The following is a 16,921-nucleotide window of genomic DNA, read 5'->3' on the forward strand; positions in this document are numbered from 1 at the left end:
CAGTTGTCAGATGACATTTCAGAACTGCTCTGAGCCTTGATTACTGAGTGCCTCCTATCTGCTACCTTCTAGAGCCAAAACGAATGGGGCAGTTAACCTGTGCCCATTTCATCTTAAGGAAGTAGGGGGAGTTAGCTGAAGAAAGTGTTTGAAGAGAAACTTCTTGAAATGGTACCCAGGAACCATCACCATGTATATACGCACTCTTCATGCCTGAACCTGAAGCTATTATAGATGTCACATGTAGGAAGAGGCAAATGTGTCTTGCATGAAGATAGATTGTGGCTATTTTAAAACCAGTCTGCGAATTCTGATACTGGTAAATGCATAGTTCCCATTGCTTGAAGAGAGAGATCGATGTATCATTGCTGTGAATACAAATAAAGTAAATAGGATATTTTACAAGGACATTTGAGTCATTCATAAAAGTCGGGGTAGTTTCCTTCTTGGTGGCAAAAAAAAATCACTGTTGGAGATCTTAAGATCAGTATGTCATGTGGAAACTGGTTTCTCAAGAAGACCAAGTAAGTACAGGTATTTTGGCCTACAGGTAGCATGCACTCTCAGATGGATAAAACAAACAAACAAACAAACAAAAATCACTTCTACATGCCTCATCCAAACTCTCAAATTATCCCAGCTGAGACCTTAACTATGAGTCATACACAAGCCATTTCCTCTATGCTCTGTACAAATTCTTAATGCACAGAAGCTGTGAGCATGACACAAATGGTCATTGTAAGTTGTAGAGTTTGGGGGTAGTTTTTTGTTGTTATTGTTGATTGCCAGTCTTGGGGCTTGAACTCAAGACCTGAGCACTGTTCCTGAGCCTTTTTGTGCTCAAGGCTATCACCCTACCACTTGAGCCACAGCTCCACTTTTGGCTTTTTCTGAGTAGTTTATTGGAGATAAGAGTCTCATGGACTTACCTGCCAAGACTGGCTTTGAACTGCAATTCTCTGATCTTAGCCTCTTGAATAGATAGAATTACAGGTGTGAGCCATCTGTGCCCAGTATATTTGGGAGTTATTTTTGTACAGGAGTAGTCACTAGATCAGCATCTCAAATAATTATTGTGTGAATTAAATGAGACAAACACATGTACATACACATATAAATGTATCTAAATATCATACATACATTATAACCTATATGCATATAATTGTAGATTGTAACATATTTGTAGATAAATAATTATTAACATATTATAGTCATATAAAAATACATATAGCTATCTATCTGTATAGTATAAATGTCTATCCACATATTGATTTACAACTAATTTATATCTACTGATATATGTCAATAGATACTATATAGTATATACTAAATATATATGCTATATTTATAGATATCTATAAGCTAGATATATATGTATACCTACATGTATACATATAGTATCAATATATCTATAAATCTATATAGATATAACTACATATAGATATATAATGTAATATAGATAGCTCCATATAGCTCAGAGTATGGTATCTGGCAAAATAAATATTAAATGAGTGGGACACAGGAAGAGCCAGCTCTTCTATTGCTTTGTTGAAAATATTCGGCGTGTTGCTGTGGTATGCAAAAGATGTTCAGCATACATTGTTGGCTTGAAGTGCTTACAAACATAGAAACAGAAATGATGAGTTTCCAGACAAATTGTACCATCCTGACCTAATTTTATTTTAATCTGGTTGCTGATGAAACACAGTTTTTTGCCTGTTCTACTCTATGAAATTCTAAAATTTATCTTAGAGAGAAATAGATTGTGCACTTTAATCCTTGCTTCCTCAGCCAAGTTTGGGGGGGGGTAACAAAATTGCAAATGTTTGGGATTCAGTGATTAATAATTAACTTGGGAAATGAGAATTGTGGCCAGCTACTGTGGGAAATGAATATGGCCCCGCTCCATATCTGTCCTAACCTTCACAGCAACTCAACAGTGAGCTTTATTTCCTCCTTCATTAACTATTGGAGGCAGTCAAATACTTCACCATCTAATTCCTTCACTGTCATCTATAATAGATCTATAACTTTCCACATCTCATCCTATAGAGTGAAACACTAGATGGGATTTTTGTACTTTATAGCATTTAAATTTGGGGGGAGGGAGAGAAAAATCACCACCTAATATTTTGAAACAAGAGAGTGATGAGTAAGAAATACTTTGACTAATAAAAATCACACTAGATTGAAACTATCCTTAGCATCTGCCATACAGCTGGTGGAAGAGGCAAAGCATGAGACAAACCCATGAGCCTTACTAGTTCCTTCATATGGACTCATCCCTTCCCAGGGATGAAGCCAAGTGTTTCCACCTCAGATACCTTAATTAGAAACCACTTGAGACCCAGTTCCAGTGGCTCACGCCTATAATATTACTCACAAAGCTGAGATCGGAGGATTATGATGGTTCAAAGTCAACCCAAGCATCAATTGAGCACCAAAACTGCTGGAAGTAGAGCTATGGCTCAAGTGATAGAGCTCCAGCCTTGACCAAAATAGAGCTCAAGGACAGTGCCCAAGCCCTGAGTTCAAGCCTCAGGACTGGCACTGAAAAGAAAAAAAAACAGGAAGGAAGGAAGGAAGGAAGGAAGGAAGGAAGGAAGGAAGGAAGGAAGGGAAGAAAAGATAGAAAACAAGCCTTTAACACACAGGCCTCTGGAAGACATTCAAGATCCAAACTCACCTGAATCCCTGTTAGTGGCTGGAGGCCATGCTAACCACAACAGATTTCTCTGCTTCTCAAGGTTCACAATGACTCATAGCATTCTTCTCCCTCGCCAAGGCGGACTGACTTTAGAAACACTCTTTTACCAGAACTATAGCTATTACCTTGCATGCTGTTTGGCTGGTGACAGTCCTTCTTGTTGCTCTCTTCTGTCCTAGCACAGCATTTGTAAAGCCCTGGGCAGTTGAAACTAGTTTTGTTCTTGTTACACAAGTTATGTGGAATAGAATGATAGTAAGGTGATAGAAAAAAAAACTTGTCAGTTCTTTACAAGATCCTATTTCATACTTATAAGCTGGCAAATTAAATACGCAAATTCCTCTCCTCCTTGAACTGTTCCCTTAGAAATGCTGAAAGAGCTTCCAAAATATATCTATAAATTGGGATACCTTTTGGTCATCTGAACAATGATTTCCCTGATGAGAAAAGGGCAAACAGTAAAAAAAAGGTTTCACTTTATTTAATACAAAAGATATGGAAAATAGAACTTTCAGAATTTCCTCTAAAGCACTGTACAAAAATTCTCTTGGCTCTAGAGGAAAAACTTTTAATGGAATTGAAGATTTTTTAAAGAAGATAATAAAAAATAAAGAACCCCCCCCAACCCAAAGTCTGATTTTTACAATTGTTGTTAATTCAAGAAGAGTTCCCTGAGGAGATTGGGGGAGAAGATGGTTAAAGTTCACAGAGCTTCCCACGGGAAGGATCTGCTAGATAATGAGACAGAAATGCTTGACAGGCATTTCCCAAGGGCAAGAACAAGGAGCTTCTCGGTGGCAGCTGCAAAAGGATTACTCCAGATTTCTTAGATTTCTCACCCATTAAAATTCTAAGAAAAGGAAACTAATTTCTCAAGTCTCCAACTTTGAGTTCCTGCTGTAGGAGCCTCTCCTAAGATGAAAAGAGGAGGATGATATAACCAATTAGGCAGCCATAGTCATGTTTCTAGATACTCAGAAAGATTTTAAGGAGAGAAATTACTGGAGACATCTGCCGGTATTTCTAACGTATTTAGAAAAGATGTCTGTATTGTACCCGGGGAATCCTATACTTTGTGCAATGTATGCAAAAGAGGTTTGTTATATAGAGGATTGGTATATTCATAGGGTGAATTATTCACTGTAAATGGGATTAAAAGTTTTAGTCAAGGTAGGCTAAATTACTAAGAGGAGGTAAAGAAGAGCAATAAAATGGTAAATTACTGTGTTATAGTGTTTTCAAAGATGGTCTTCCATAATCTTTCATCCCTGTACACACATGCCACACTCATATGAAAAAGTGGAATCTATTTTCCTCTCCCTTGAATCTGGGATGGCTCGTAGTTTCCTTTGACAAAAAGAAAGCAAAGTGAGTCTCTGTATGCCACAGCCACAGCCTTAAAATGCCGTAGCTTCCTGTCTCACTTGTTTTTGGAAGCCAGCCCTATCAACAATCTTGAGCTAGGGTCTAACCATGTGGAGAAGGAGAGAGGCAACCAGCCTCCGGCTAGTTCCCTCAGCCAGGCTGTCAATTGCTATGTGAAGGAAGCCACCTTGAATGTTCCTGCCCCAGTGGACTCCCAGAATGCATCTCCCAGTGACTGAAGCATCAGATCATCTCAGCTGAGCCCAAAGAATCCAAGAATCATAGGGAAACAAAAATAGTGGTTGTTTGAAAAAATGTCTTTTTTTTTTGCCAGTCCTGGGCTTGAGCTCAGGGCCTGAGCACTGTCCTTGGGTTTTCTCAAGGCTAGAGCTCTACCACTTGAGCCTCAGCACCACTTCCGGCTTTTTTCTATGTATGTGGTATCGAGGAATCGAACCCGGGTCTTCATGCATGCTAGGCAAGCACTTTAACCACTAGGCCAAACTCCCGGCCCCAAAATGTCTTTTTTTAATTCATTGGCCAAGGAGGCAGTTGACTCAGGCCAAGTTACTACATGGCCTTGGCTGGCCTGAAACTGAGGATCCTTCTCCCTCAGTTGAGTGTACAGGCATATATAGATGAATAAATAGGGTATAAATTCTTTGTCCTCATCAAAAGTGAAGAGGTAGTTTAGCCACATATGTGCCATTGACTAATGGGTATATCAGATATATGGACAAATTACTAGGTAAGTCAGCAATTTTCCTGAAAGGTGAGTTGGAAGGCAATAGCCATTGAAGCAGAAAGAAAATGATCACCAGCTCTGACGAGATGAGGAAAGGGAAGACACATCTGGATGGACTGAAAGATTTTCCTTCTATACTCAGATCATGTGGTTAAATCCCAGAAAACTGCATGACACGACCTGACAAATTGCTTCTTCCTGGCTCTAATGCAAGTCTGGATGGATAAAAGGATCAATTGGCAGTGTATTGAGAGGTCAAGGAACATAGGTCAATGAGAGGGAGAAACTGGTACCGCAAAGTGAAGGTAATCAAAGTTATGAAACCAATTATTACAGCCGATTATTAAGAATCTCTGGTACACTTCTGGAGCCACACTTCAGGATGAGTCAAGCACAAGAAAGCTGAAATAACTATACTCAAACCTTCATGAACAGATATTTGTAGATAGATAGATAGATAGATAGATAGATAGATAGATAGATAGAGGTACTGATAATGTTTCTTTATGTATTGCAGGAAACAAATTATTGGATACAGACAAAATAACACTGAAATCTTCCTTCCATGTGAGATCCACAGATAACCCCACTGAAATAGAACTCTCAAAATGTGAAGTTTGCCAAGAGCCCAACTGGATAAGCCATGGCCTTATCTCATAATTGAACAGAATTCCCCACCAGATAATATAATCACAAGTTTAAGGCATCAGAATAAGCCATATCTTCTCACTTCCACATGTCACAACCTTCTAAAAGGCAGCCAGGTAAATGATAAGCTAGTTAATGCATCAAAGTCCTCCAGAAACTGTTAGGACAATAAAAACTGTTTCACGAGGGCATAAATTGTATTTAGTAATGAGATGAAATAGAATAACCCCAAAAAAGCCCACCATTCCAAAACATCTGACAAACGAATTGGAGATAAGAGCCTCTCAGACTTTCCTGCCCCAGCTGGCTTAGAACCCTGATCTCCAGATCTTAGCCTTGTGAGAAGCTAGGATGACAGGCATGAGATGTTGTTTATGCTTCAATTCTTTTTTTTTTTCCATCTAGAAGAAAGAGGCTGCCCAGAGGAATAAAGTCTGCCAGGGAGCCTGGCTGATCTATTTTTTCTTCTTCTTCCTATTGGACACTCAGTTTTAACATACCTTACACATAGAGATGTCCTTCCACTTAGGAAACCAAGTGGTGTTCTTCGAGTAGTCCAGAGTAGAAGTCATTTTATCCTGTGCCTCCCTAGAAGAGGATTGCGTGTTGTTGTTAGGGTGTCACAGCAGTGTACCAGCTTTGGATTTCGGGGTGTAGGGGTATAGTAGTTTCACTAGGACAGGCTGGAGTTGCTGGTCTTGTCCTTCCAGGTTCTGGTGATGAGACTATTTTTTTTAAGGGTCTGCTGGATTCAAGCCCATCGTGCTTTTAGAGTAATTGTGCCTCCAGCCCAACCTGGGTCGGGATCCCTGTTTAGCCTCACCGAGGCCGCATCTCTCCTTGTTCCGCCTGCCTCCCGTGCTGAGAGGCTTTGTCACACAGGACCTCCTGGACAGTCCTCGGCCTCGAGGCCTCCCTAGGCCTCAGCCTGGCCTTCTGATCTGCCCCGGCTTTAGCATTATAGAAGGAGATGGACTCGGGTCCGTCGGGCAACACCGTCTGCTGGAGCTGGTTGAACCTGTCCTGGTCGTCTTCTCCCAGAGACACAACCCTGTTGGCGGGTACCAGGCCTGGCCGGATACTACTGCCACCCCACTTCAGTGCCACCTGCATGTCCTCAGGGATGACGAAAGACTCGTTGTACCAGATGTCAAATTCCGTCAGCAGACGGTGGCGGCACTGGTCCACCAGGCGCTGGCAGTACTGGATCTCCGCCCTGAGGTCCTGCAGCTCCTGGTACTCGTGGCGGTACCGCTTCTTCAGGCCCTTGAGCTTGACCATCAGCAGAAACTCCTCCTCGTCTATGATCGTCAGGCCCTTGCTCTGGTACTCGCCTTCTGTCTCCCGTCGGGTCTTCTGCTTATCCAAGGCCTCTTTGGTGGCATCCATGTCCTTCTTGATGGCGTTGATCCGCTGGGTGATCTCGCTGGCCTTCTTCCTCCGTTCGTTCAAGATGGATTTGTTCTCTTTGAAGATGCGGTTGATCTCGCTGCCTCGCTCGTTCTTAAAGTCCTCGAAAGCGGCGGGTTGGGAGGGTGGCGTGCTGGGCCTGGACGGGCGCGGCTCTTCCTTCGGGGAGTCTTCGGGCACCGGTTCGAAGCCGGGGGTCTCGCGGTCTCGAGAGAGCGTGTCTTTGGTGTCTGCGTCTTTGGGAGGCAGCATCAGCTGGGTCTTGGAGGTGGAAATCATCTCTAAGTCTTTGCCACTCACCGGGCTGCTGGCGCCGTCCTTCCTGGCTGAGGAGCTGGGTAAAGGCAGAAAGGCCTTCAGGACCCTGATCTGATCTTTTATCTTCTTGTTCTTGGACTTCTTCCCGGGTTTGGAAGGGGTGACTTCGAGTCCAAAGCTTTGTTCATCGGATTCCCCGACTAAGTGTCCGTCCACATCCAAGATGCCTGCGCGCTGGGCCGCAGAGATGGCCGCAAAGTCGTTCTTGTCGATGAGGGCGTACTTGCTGCGCAATGCGGCCTCCACGTCCTGTTCCTGCTGGCTCAGGATCACTCGGAACTGGTTGAACACCTCCTGGATCTGCCTCAGGTTGATGATGTCGATCTCGTCCAGGGTCCCATCCAGGTACCTCCGCACTTGGAAGTTGATCTCAGCAATCTGCACCTCATCCATGGGGTCGTACGTCACCAGGGTGCGGTTGGCCAGGTTGTCGTGGATGGCCAGCTCCTGCTTCAGCAATGCCAGCTCCTTCTCCAGGTTCTTGACCGTTCTCTCAGCATCGTATTTTTCATTGATGGAAGGTTCGGTTGTCACCAGCTGCATCCTGTTGGCAAATCTCAGAGAAGACAACGTTTCTTCTAACTGGGCGGCTTCTCCGTAGATGTTGGTAACTAGAACCAAATTACAGTTTCCCCCTAGTGAGTCCTTCAGGGCATGCGTGAGCTTGCACTGGCGGAAAGAGATGTGGTCTCTGTTTTGGTCCCCAAGAGCAATGATAGCCTGCTCCAGAAATGACAGTGACTTATTGATGTAGGTGGCTTCCTTCTGGACCCGTCCCTCAGACCCTGTTTTCCCCAGCCTCTCTGAGCCAGCCAGATCCACCAAGTTAATTTTGGAAGTGATAAACTTCTCATCGGATAACATCCGGGAATGGGCTTCCATGTAGATGGTGAAAATACTGTGTGCCCTGGAGGAGGTTTTGTTCATTGTGTGGGAGGCTAAGATCCTGTTGGTCTCTCCCTCAAAAAGGAGGTTGAATGCATCCTCCTCTTGACTTGTAAGGTGAACTGACAAGCCCTTGATGAAGACTCCTTGAGGGTTTTCCACGATAGACATTGGTGTGACAGAGGGTCCGACGTAAGGAAGCGTGCACAGGAGATCAAACAGGGTCTCATTATAAATCTCCAAGTAGGAAATACGCACAGTGATGGCAAGCGTGGGGCGTTCTTCAATCATCTTAAAGACCTGCTGCAGGGCACGAGGGATGATGCCTCGGTGCTTGAAGTTCTCAGTAATGCCCATCATGGTGTAAGTCTTCCCGGCGCCCGTCTGCCCATAACACAGGATGGTCCCGTTATAGCCATCGAAGGCCTGGGAAATCACATCCCTTGCAACTGTCTCATAAACCAAGTCCTGGGAAGCATCGTGAAGAACTCCATCCACCTTGAATGACCAATCTGTCTGCTGGTTGTTGATAACTCCTCTCCGAAGGTCTTTGTTGAAGTGAATATCAATGCTTTTGTTGTCATCTCCATACTTGATCATTTCGTGGGCAAACTCATCAGTGGGTTTGACACGGACAAACGTGTGCACCTTTTTTCTAGTACCCATTTTAGCTTTTTTCTCACCCGATGTGTGGGGACTTTGGGTGAGGTGCGGACGGCCGTGGGCATCGAGCCCATTCTCATCCATCTCTGGATAAGTTTCCTCCATAAAACGAAGGCCACGGATTGGTATTGATCCGGAAGCCCCCTCCAGTTTGAAAACACAGTCAAGTATAGCAGAAGAGACTCCGGACAACTTCTGTTCCTCGGTCTTCAGGCCCTTCTTTCACAGATCGATCCTGGAATTCCATGGCCCGGTTGTCTACGCGGTCGCCATGGCAACGGGTGGATGCTGCGGTTCGGGGAGAGGGGGATGGGGACAGAGGACAGAGGCAGAAGGGGTCGGGGGATTAAAAAAAGGAGGGGGGGCTTATGCTTCAATTCTGTCTTTGCTTTTGAAAATTGTAGGGGAGAATTCGAAATAATTTTGGATTAATGATACCGTTGTAGAGGACTAGAAAATGTTTCACGTGTTTTAATTTCTTTCTGTTGTTGTTCTTTGTTGTTTGAGACCAGGATCAAACTCAGTATTGTTTGTTTCTACTCACTGGCTGGGGCTCTACTATCTGAGCCACATCTCCAACCCCTGAAGTGTTTTTAAATAAGGGACCCATAGAAAATTACTTACAAGACTTATCTCAAGTGTTTTTTAAATCCCAGATTTGCTTCCTCCTCCATCTCCCCATGGCAGCAACATTTCCAAACCTACATATACTCATAGAATTAAAATAATTTTAATAGCCACTAATTTTTTTTTGTCAGTCATGGGCCTTGAATTCAGGGCCTGAGTGCTATCTCCAAGCATTTGTGCTCAAGGCTAGTTCTCTGTCACTTTGAACCACAGCACCACTTCTGGCTTTCACCACTTCTGGTCAGTTGGAGATAAGAATCTCATGGACTTTTTCTGTCTAGGCTTGACTCTTGATCCTCAGATTTCACCCTCCTGAGTTGCTAGGAGTGAACCCAGGCTGAAGAGCATTTTTTTATCAACATGATTATCTTCCCAATTTTGAACATAAATAAGCTTACACATCCTACTTTTCAAATTACTTAAATACTAAAGTACCTAGTTATACAGAGCTGTGGAAATGTCTATCTCAAGTGAACAAATAATGAACCTGACCACTCATTGTCATTGTTGTCCCTCAACTCATGCCCTGCATCCTTGTCACCACTGTAGTGACTCACTGCTTAGGATTCACAGTTTCTTAAAGACACTGGGTGCTAGATGATTGTGTCTGTGATGCTAGAGGATCACCATTCAAAGCCAGCATGGGCAGGAAAAGTCATAAGAGTCTCATCTCTGAATAAACACAGAAGAACCCAGAAGTGGTGCTGTGGCTCAAGTGGTAAAGTGCAAGCCGGAGCCAAAGGAACCCAAGGACATGCACAGGCCCTGAGTTCAAGCACCAGGTCTGGCAATAGATAGATAGATAGATAGATAGATAGATAAAAGATGATTCTCAGTGGTGCTTTATGGCTAAAATTCTCTTGTGTCCATATGCACATTCACCTAGTCTAGCAGAAAAAGAAAAATTGCAGCTTCATCCAAAAGTTTGTATTCAACCAACAAGCCACACCTTGTATCCATCCATGGCTGTGAAACCAGCATGGAAGTCCTTGGAAGTCCTTGCAGTCCCGATAGATATCTTTCCTACCATCTCAGTCCTGAAGAGTATTCTAATTTGTTGACTTTGGATAACAAAAATATTCTTAAGAGCTAACACTTCAGTTCGCTCTAAGCCCTTTGTTTAATCCTCCTGGAAATCCTGTGAAGTAAATATTAATCTTGCCCTATTTTTCTAAGAGGGCAGCAGAACTAGTAATAACAAGGGTATTTGAATTTTAAAAGCTGGCTGCAGAGCCTGTACCTTTTTCCTATTTCATTTCTTTTCTTTTCTTTTTTTGTTTGGCAAGAACATTTTATTTTATCCCTTTAATTTAACACAATGTTGAAATGTTTTTCCATCATGAAAGGAAGGACATGAAAGGCTTACAAACCAGAAAGGAAGAAATAAAACTGTATCGACATGCAAGTGACACGATGGCCTACGTAGAAAAAAATCATCTCCAAGGAATTTATCCAAAATCTCTCAGAACTGAGTGAGTGCAGAAAAACTGCAGGACAGAAAAACAATACAGAAAAGTCAAGGTATTTTTATATGCTAGCAAATGCAGATGTAGAAATTAAACTTCAAAATAAAGCATCATTAATAATGTAGAGCCTACCCTCACTTTAAAAGGGAGACATTGAAATCACTTTGCTTCCTGGATGTTCCAGAGTCCTAGGTGAGAAAGTCTCTCCCGACACCTACAAGCCTTCACTAACACCTATAAGACTATAAAACAGGCTGAGCATGTGGCTTAGTCATCGGGTGCTTGCCTAGCATGCATGAAGTCCTGGGTTCCATTCCTCAGTACCACACAAACTGGTAAAAAGCTGGAAGTGGAGCTGTAGTTCAAGTGGTAGAGTGTTAGCAAAAAAAAAAAAAAGCTCTGGGACTGTGCCTAGACCCTGAATTCAAGCCCCAGGATTAGCATCATCATCATCATCATCATCATCATCATCATCATCATCATCATCCAGAGGCTGTCAAACAACAAACAGTGGTTCATTCTACAGAACAATTAGGCACCTGCCATCCAAAATGACAAAGGCCCCCCCCCAACAATCCTTTCAAAGGCAAAGAAAAACAAAAGCCATTTTCAAAGGTGATCTTTGGGCTTCTTCTCATTGAGAAGTATTTTGAGACTCTTAACACAATGCTTCTTTAAAACAAAACCACCAGGTGTTGGTGGCTCAGGCCCATAATCCTAGCTACTCGGGAGACTGAGCCCTGAGGATGGTTGCTCAAAGCCTGCCCCAGGCCTGATAGTTCAAGAGACTCTTATCTCCAATTAACCATCAAAAAGCCAAAAGTGGAGCAGGGGCTCAAGTGGAAGAAGACCAGCCTTGAGCAAAATAAAACTCAGAGACATTGCCCAAGCCTTGAGTTCAAACCCCAGGATCAGTACAAACATACACAAAAACTCATGAGATGGGTTCTGACCAGGCAGCGGAGGCTAGCTTCAAACCTGTAATCTTCCTTCCTCTTAAAACAATGACTTTATTATGGCATTCATAGAATATGTGAGGAGGGGCCGGTGAGAATAACTTTATTTTCATTATATTTACACAGAAATCTAGCATTTTCTTGGGTTATGAATGTTGGTGACAAACTGCAGTTGGATTTGCCACACCTATGTCTTTGTAACTAATTGGTATGTCATCTATTTTCATATCACAATGGTTTGCAGACAGCGCAAAGCATTGCATTTACACTCTAGTCACTATTTTGAAACCCAATTTTCTTACCAACTTTAAAGCAAAATTTTATGAAGACATCACTAAGAAACACCTGCATTGCTAAATCAAAAGGGCATTTTTCAAGTTCGTTAATGATATTAAATATAATTGGTATTCTTCATAATAAATGTTTTATTTAATGCATTTTAAAACATCATTCTGAAACCAGATCTATGAGCACAAAATGGTTCCGATCCCCGTGCTGTTTTATTTATTGATGTTTGCTGTGCTGGAGATTGAACACAGATTCTTGAACATGCTGGGTTATTGCTCTATCCCTGAGCTACATTCAAGGCTCAGTTTTAAATGGATTTCTTCACCTTACTTTATAGCCTTCATCCTTTCTGGTCTCTGACACCTTTAGTTCTCACTCATCATGACAATCATTAGGAGCAAGTGTAGACCTTACCTCGTAGAGGAGTCTGAAAAAAGAACAGATGTGAAGTTCCTCCAGAATTAAGGTCAGAAATGAAAGCAAATTCTGTCTGGAATGGGGGAGGAAGTACTGGAGTGGACCATTGTTGGGCACTGTTTCTGCTTCCTGCTTTCCCTCTTTTTCCCTTCCCTTCCTTCCTTCCTTCCTTCCTTCCTTCCTTCCTTCCTTCCTTCCTTCCTTCCTCCTTCATTTTACAAGTATCAGACTTATTGCCTCCTGTTCCTCTACTTTTGTCGAGAAGCTTCACCTCATAAATCTCTTGTGTATCTAAGCTCATCTTAGGACCGGCTCTTCTGAAGAACTGAATTGATCCAATCGTTGTGTCTTTCTTCTTGACTGATGCTTAGAGAACAGTTGCTACTGTGACAACATCCCTTAGTGTAACTAAAGAAACCATGCAACCTGTTTGACTCAGAATAAACTCTGTTTATATTTGCCACCAAGTCCAATTATTACCAAATTCCAGAACAATCCCATAGTCTCTCACATTGTATAACAGATTATAAGGGTGATTGCTGCTATAACTGATATTTAAACATTTTATCTAATAAACTGCTTCCCAAATACTTTGTGCACCACAAGTCGTAAAGGATGCTCTTGAATAAGAGGGTTCGTGCATAGATAAACTTGGGAAATACTCTTGTAAGTACCAAACCCATATTACTGTGTTAAAATTTTGGAGAAGTTATGTGGAAGTTATGTGGAAATAAATTATATTTCTTGCACACATATACACACATGTGCAGTTATGTGGAAATAAATTATGTTTCTTGCACACATATGCACATATATATGTATGTATACAACTATATAAACAAATACAATGTGTGTGGGAATACATTTTGTAATTTTTTTTTTGCCAGTCCTGGGTTGGAACTCAGGGTCTGAGCACTGAAGCTTTCCTCAAGGCTAGAGCTCTACCACTTGAGCCTCCGCACCACTTCTGGCTTTTTTCTATGTATGTGGTACCTAGCAATCGAACCTGGGTCTTCGTGCATGCTAGGCAAGCACTTTACCACAAGACCAAACTCCTGCCCCTGTAATATATTTATATGTATTGCTGGTACCATGTGCTTTGGACTTAGGGCCTCATGACTACTCATTACTTGCTCCACTGGTACACTACCACCTGAGCCACACCTCCAGTCAAGCTTTTAGCTGTTTAACTGGCTATAGAGTCTTACAATCTTTCCCGCTTAGGCTGCCTTCAAACCACCATCCTTTGGATCTGAGCCTTCTGAATAGCTATGATTACAGGCCTGATTATAGGCCACTGGCACCAAGCTGAAAGTCTTCTTCAATTTTGCTGTTACCTAGTGTTTTCCGAGCTTCTTGAACCATAAAACATTTTTTTACCTTGATTTATAATCCTGTTAAGTGGATCCCTGCCAAGATCCAATTCTCTTACTCACCACTATCCTTCCAAGGAGCTGCAAGTGTCCACAGTAGGAGCCGGCTACACCCCACCTCCCTCAGAGGTGCTGGCCCCAGTGTGCTGTGGCTCTTGACTCAGAGCCGAGTGCAATTTACATTAGCAACTGTGATCCACAAAACCATTTGGCCCTCAAATGAGTGAAGTCATTTGGATTTAAGTGTTGTTTTTAATGGCATCTAATTTGACTCATAAAATTTTTCAATCATAAAAAAAATCCACATTTTCAGTACCCAATTGGGAATTTTGTCAGCAAATCACTCGATCTCCACTGTCACTAAGGTGATTTCACAAGGCTCCTTCCATCTGGCCTGTTTTCTGCTCCCAGCCCTGCCAAGGCCACACCATAAACACAGTTTTTCAATTTGGAATGTAGGAATTAGCTGCTTCCACATTTGGTATGCATTTAACTCATTCATCATCTTATTTTCCCTTCTTAAGGGCTGTATATGTGTGTCTATCTGCTCCTTCAGGATATAGAGCCTTAAAGGATATAAGCAACACACTGTAGTCATAAACACACTTAGAGGAGCTACTGTTCAGTGCATAAATCCCTTAGATTCACATGGTGGAACCGAAAACCCAAGGAACTAGTATTGAGAGGTCTTTGGACAATGATTAAGTGTCTCTATGAGTGGGATCGATGCCCTTATAAAAGAGGTTTATTTTAACAAAATGAGTCCCAGAAAGATGTTGTGAATGGGGTGGAGAGGTCAAAGGAGAGAGGTAGGGTATGCAAATGTATTTCTAATATTGTGTGTGTGTGTGTGTGTGTGTGTGTGTGTGTGTGTGTGTGTGTGTGAGAGAGAGAGAGAGAGAGAGAGAGAGAGAGAGAGAGAGAGAGAGACAGAGAGAGACAGAGAGAGACAGAGAGAGAGACAGAGAGACAGAGACAGAGACAGAGACAGACAGGGACAGAGAGAGACAGAGAGAGAAGAACTAGGTAAAATGAGGAGATCGGTAGGGTTAGGAGAAATGGGAAGAACACTGAAAGGGATAACACCAATCTAAACACATTGTGTACTAAAACTTACTTGTTAAATGGAATCTCCTTTGTACAACTACTAAAGACAAAATGGTTTTTTAAAAGAGGATTGTTATACTCACAAACTAATATGTGAACGAAAACTCCATTGGACAATTACTTAAAATTAAACATTTTTAAAGAAGAAAAATGGAAAAGATAGAAAAGATATTTCAGAGGACTATTACCATGGTTCAAGTGGTAGAGCTTCTGACCAGCAAGTGCAAAACCCTGAGTTCAATTCCCAGTATCACCAAAATAAAACAAAACTAAACAAAATAACAAAAAATACCAAGAGACGCCAGAAAGCTGCCTAAATTTTTCCTCTTCTCCTCCCTTTTGCCCTCCATCTAAGGACATAGCATTTGTTCTGCTAAAGAAAGGAGCAACACAATAGCTTCCCTCATTTGTAATAATTAGTACAAACCTTGGACTCTCCTAGCAGAGGATTACAATAGCTCAACACCTAGATACATAAGGCCATATAGGATGAGGCTAAATGAAAGGACCTCCAGGATATGGAAAGAAGAGCCACTTAATATTCCAAAAGCAAACAAACTCATAACTTGAATGTGCCTCCCCCCAAATTATGTGTTGGAAATGATTTAGTGCACCCTCTTGAGACCTCCTGTATTCATGCAGGCACATGTTCTCTCAACCAGAGGATGGCCCAGCTATGTTCTGTGGCTCACACAGCTCATCCTTGCTACTCAGAAGGTTGAGATTAAAAACTAGACCATGAAAAAAATAGTTTCTGAGACTGCATCTCAACAGAAAAATCTGGACAGGGTGGCATGCACCTGTTATCCAGATATAGCAGGAAGTATAGAAGAGGAGAATCACAGTACATTTGTAGACTAGAGCAAAAACAAAGACCATAGATGAAAAGTAATCATTATGATAAGAAGCTGAAGGTGTGGCTCAGTGGTAGAATGCTTGCCTGCTCTGTGTTCAAACCTGAGTACCACCAAAGGTAAAACAGGGAGCCAGAGACAGCAGAGAGGGTGGATACTTTCATACATACATACATATATACATACATACACATACATATACATATATTCCTAGGGCTTGAAGTTGGAGTCTGGTGCAGTCCCTGAGCTTTTTCACACAAAGGTAGTGTTCTACCACTAGATCCACAGCTCCATTTAGGGGATTTTGTTGGTTAATTGGAAATAAGAGTCTCACAGACTTGAGTAGCTACTTGAGTAGCTAGAATTATAAGTGTGAGCCACTGGCACCAGCTGGGTTCTTCTTTTTATTATTAGATTTTACATTTTTATTATGAGAACAGAAAACTTATTTATATGCTGTTACTACCCAGCAATGAATGATAACATTTTCAATTTTAAAGATCAAACAATTTCATCAAAACAGATATTTTCTGCTTATTCAGGCAGTGGACAGACAGGTCTGTCAATCTATAATGCGCTTACAGGAGACCAAAACCCTATTTATTCATTTTAGTTTTGGAAAGTTGATGTCACATGAGGCAACAGATAGACAAATAGTTGCAAAAAAGAAGGCACAAAGACACATCTGGCAAAGATTAAAAGTTCCTTTCACAAAATATTCTCTAGCAGTTGAACATCGTCTACATATTTTTTCATAATAGATTCTAGCAAGATGGTTTGGTGCCCACAGCCAAGAAATTTTCAACAAAAATGACATCTTAGGTGATTACATAGGAGGAGATAAAGTGATCCAGACTTCTATTTCTTTGTCCTCCCAGGCACTGCACAAACAATACTGGTTTTAATCCACTGATGAAGTGTGGACATAAGTGGGACTTCAGGACACCTGAAATACTTGCCCCTGCTTCTAAATCTTGACAAAATCACTGTCAAACCTGTAGACCCGAGGGTGTGACTCAGTGATAGAGCACTTGCCTACCTCTGAACATCGCCCTGGGTTTGCACCATGTATCTGAGTCCAAATCCAACTGT

At 42.0% G+C, this 16,921-nt stretch overlaps 1 pseudogene; it reads right to left on the reverse strand.

Moving 5' to 3' along the window:
* Positions 1 to 6,235: 6,235 nt before the first annotated feature.
* Positions 6,236 to 8,982, reverse strand: LOC150045966 (kinesin-like protein KIF9 pseudogene; annotated as a pseudogene).
* Between the last annotated feature and the right edge of the window lie 7,939 nt (positions 8,983 to 16,921).

The sequence above is a fragment of the Megascapheus bottae genome, chromosome 26 (genome assembly GCF_031878675.1).
Source record: "Megascapheus bottae isolate mThoBot1 chromosome 26, mThoBot2.hap1, whole genome shotgun sequence".
NCBI lineage: Eukaryota > Metazoa > Chordata > Mammalia > Rodentia > Geomyidae > Megascapheus > Megascapheus bottae.